This window comes from Scomber scombrus, chromosome 7, assembly GCF_963691925.1.
Source record: "Scomber scombrus chromosome 7, fScoSco1.1, whole genome shotgun sequence".
NCBI classification, from domain to species: Eukaryota; Metazoa; Chordata; class Actinopteri; order Scombriformes; family Scombridae; genus Scomber; species Scomber scombrus.
Window position 1 is genome coordinate 32,943,573 of NC_084976.1, and position 3,483 is coordinate 32,947,055.

General features: G+C 36.5%; 2 protein-coding genes across 2 annotated transcripts in view; one reads left to right on the top strand and one right to left on the bottom strand.

Annotated features, from left to right (window-relative positions):
- plekho1b (pleckstrin homology domain containing, family O member 1b) overlaps nucleotides 1–643 on the top strand; it is a 16,793-nt gene extending 16,150 nt beyond the window's left edge. The window contains exon 8 of the mRNA XM_062422101.1: nucleotides 1–643. This exon is cut by the window's left edge and continues 577 nt beyond it. The gene's annotated coding sequence lies outside the window, so the exon portion shown is untranslated.
- LOC133983121 (acidic leucine-rich nuclear phosphoprotein 32 family member E-like) overlaps nucleotides 1–3,483 on the bottom strand; it is a gene marked incomplete in the record, with an annotated part of 35,994 nt that overhangs the window by 25,183 nt on the left and 7,328 nt on the right.

The following is a 3,483-nucleotide window of genomic DNA, read 5'->3' on the forward strand; positions in this document are numbered from 1 at the left end:
GAGGATCCTGACATGAAGGAGTTTAACTGGAGGCCTTTAGATCTCACAGAGATTTTATACTGAACAAAACGTTTCAGTAACAACTGATCAGCTGGAACACAAACAAACAAGACTGAAGAAGAAGAATGAAACAGGAAGTGATTTAAACGTGTTAACAGTGAAGCTCTTCCAGCTGAATCTGAAGGTCTTTGCACACAAAAGTGTTTTATTTTCACATCAGCGACGAGATTTCACTCCAAGATATCGCAGATTTTATTTTTTCGGACCAACGTCGATTTTGCTAAGTTTCACATCTAATCAATCACATCTAATCAATCACATCTAATCAATCACATCCGACCAATCACATCTAATCAATCACATCCGACCAATCACATCTAATCAATCACATCCGACCAATCACATCTAATCAATCAGCTCTCAGCCTCGGTTCAGTTTTGGGTGTTTCAGGAATTAAAGGATCAAAATCTTTATAATTTATTTAATTTATTTGCTAAATCGCTTCGTGGTTGATGTGCAGAGACCTTCAGTTAAAGACGTTTCCTTTGATCTCAATCATTCCCATGTTTCATTATAATATTAATATATATATATATATACATATATATAAATATAAATATATATATATATTTATATGTATGAATGTATATGTATATATAAGTGGTAAAGTTCTTCATGCTGTTTGTTTCTTTGCTTCAGTTTGGTCCGTTTTCATGTTTTTAACTGATGATTCTCGGTCAGCTACGATGTTTTGGACTCGCTGTGACGAACTCTGCTAACGCACAGCTTTCACACTTCTTCTTCTTCTTTGCTGAAAATGTGAACGTTGGAAACTTCTCAGGTCAAGAACTTTAAATCTCTCGCTGATCACTTTGAACTGATCGAACCGCTAACTGCTAACCGCTAACTGCTAACCGCTAACTGCTAACCGCTAACCGCTAACGGTTGAAACTAATATAATTCAGATTTGACACATTTTGACATTTGAATGCAGGTAAAAACCACGTTAACTTTCTCTAGAGGCCTAGATATGTTTACATTTTAGCACAAAGAGGCTGTTGAAGGTTAATTATAGCTGTTATTTTCTTATTATAATAAAGTGATTGTGTCTAAATAAAACATGAACATAAAATAACTGGATGGTTCAAAGCTGTGTAAAGGAACTCATTATAAAGAATATGAACAGTGTGTACATGAATAAATTATAACATGGAGGAAAATTAAAACTTGACTTTTGAAATTAAAAAAGTTTCTAATGAAATAAAACTGTTATTTTTAAATCAGGGAATATTAAAAGAAGAAAATATAGATTTATTTTTGTATCACTTTGAATGTGATCATAAGTAAATGTGCTCATTTAAAGTTACATTAAAATATTCACTGAAAATTAAAATGAAGAGTTTTATTTAATCTTTCATAATGAACTTTAAAATGTTTTTTAAACAATTTCTATGATCAATTTTCTTTTTCTGGCTGTGATCAATAATAAACCTTTAATAAACCTTTAATAAACCTTTAATACACATTTAATAAACCTTTAATAAACCTTTAATACACCTTTAATAAACCTTTAATAAACCTTTAATAAACCTTTAATAACTGGATTTCAGGTCACATGATGGATAAATACATCAAACTGGATGGGACTTGAACACCAGTGCAGCTAATCAATCAACCAATCAATCAATCAATCAACCAATCAATCAACCAACCAACCCATCAACCAACCAATCAATCAACCAATCAACCAACCCATCAACCAACCAATCAATCAACCAATCAATCAACCAACCAAACCATAAACCAACCAATCAATCAACCAATCAACCAACCAATCAATCAACCAACCAACCAACCAATCAATCAACCAACCAATCAACCAACCAATAAATCAATCAATCAACCAACCAATCAACCAACCAACCAATCAACCAACCAATCAACCAATCAATCAACCAACCAACCAACCAATAAATCAACCAACCAACCAATCAACCAACCAACCAATCAATCAACCAATCAACCAACCAACAAATCAATTAATCAACCAACCAACCAACCAATCAATTAATCAACCAACCAACCAATCAACCAACCAATCAATCAACCAACCAATCAATCAACCAATCAATCAACCAACCAACCCATCAACCAACCAACCAATCAATCAACCAATCAACCAACCAACCAATCAATTAATCAATCAACCAACCAATCAACCAATCAATCAACCAACCAATCAATCAACCAATCAATCAACCAACCAATCAATAAACCAATCAATCAACCAACCAATCAATCAACCAATCAATCAACCAATCAATTAATCAACCAATCAACCAACCAACCAATCAATCAATCAATCAACCAATCAATCAATCAGCTGATCTCAGTAATAAAACTGAACACAGAGCCAAAGACAATGTGAAACTCTCCTCCTGCTTTTATTTTGACAGATTCGACCACAGGAAGACGTGAGCAAGTGTTTGGACTCACTGTCGCTTTTATTTTGTAATGTTTGACCTCCTGTTTTTACTTCCTGTCTGTGTAGCCTTAAATAAACCTGCAGGGGATGATGGGAGATGTAGTCCAGGGGGATGATGGGAGATGTAGTCCAGGGGGATGATGGGAGATGTAGTCCTTAGTGAAGCTGTGAGTTGGTTCATGTGCTAAAATAAAACCTGAAAAAATGAACCTCTGTGTGTGTGTGTCTGTGTTGGTGTGTGTGTGTGTGTGTGTGTGTGTGTGTGTGTGTGTGTGTGTGTGTGTGTGTGTGTGTGTGTGTGTGTGTGTGTGTGTGTCTGGACTGTTTATTATGTTTATATGATGGAAACTTCACATTGATCTGACACTGATGATCGATTGAGGATCAATAAGTGAGTGTTTGAAGTGTAGCAGCAGTTGAAGGGAAACTCTGGATCATCTGCTTTACATCTGCTGTCTGTTTCCATGGCGACGGGGAGAGGTGACCTCACAGTCACAGTGATGAGGTCACAGGTGCCATCAGAAAATGACATCAGCGGATTATCGCGCGCGCACAATTACTGCTAATTAATGTTGTGAGACACGTGCACCTGCATTTCTACATACCATTAAACCTCTCAGTAACATGAGTCTGAAAAGCCTAAAATATCCACTGTATGACGTCACTCACTGTCTGCGGTACTACGGAAGGAGAGAGGAAACAAAGCTCACCAAACAACAGGTGGGAAACACTTACTTACTTTCTCTGCAGATGAAATGCTTGGCAGGTGGTTCCGGTCGGTTTCCCTCTCTGACTCTTTGACCCTCGTTGTCATTACCCGCCAAAAACAGTAGACATGGAAAGCAGAACAATGCTAGCCTGACTTCATCCACACGTCTTTGTTTTTGTTCCCTTCCTTTGCATTAAATCCTTCAGTCAGTTAATATTAAAGTTTTTCCCTCAAAAGTCAAAAGATGAGAAATATCACAGCGGTGACAACAGCATCGCGAGACTTTGGG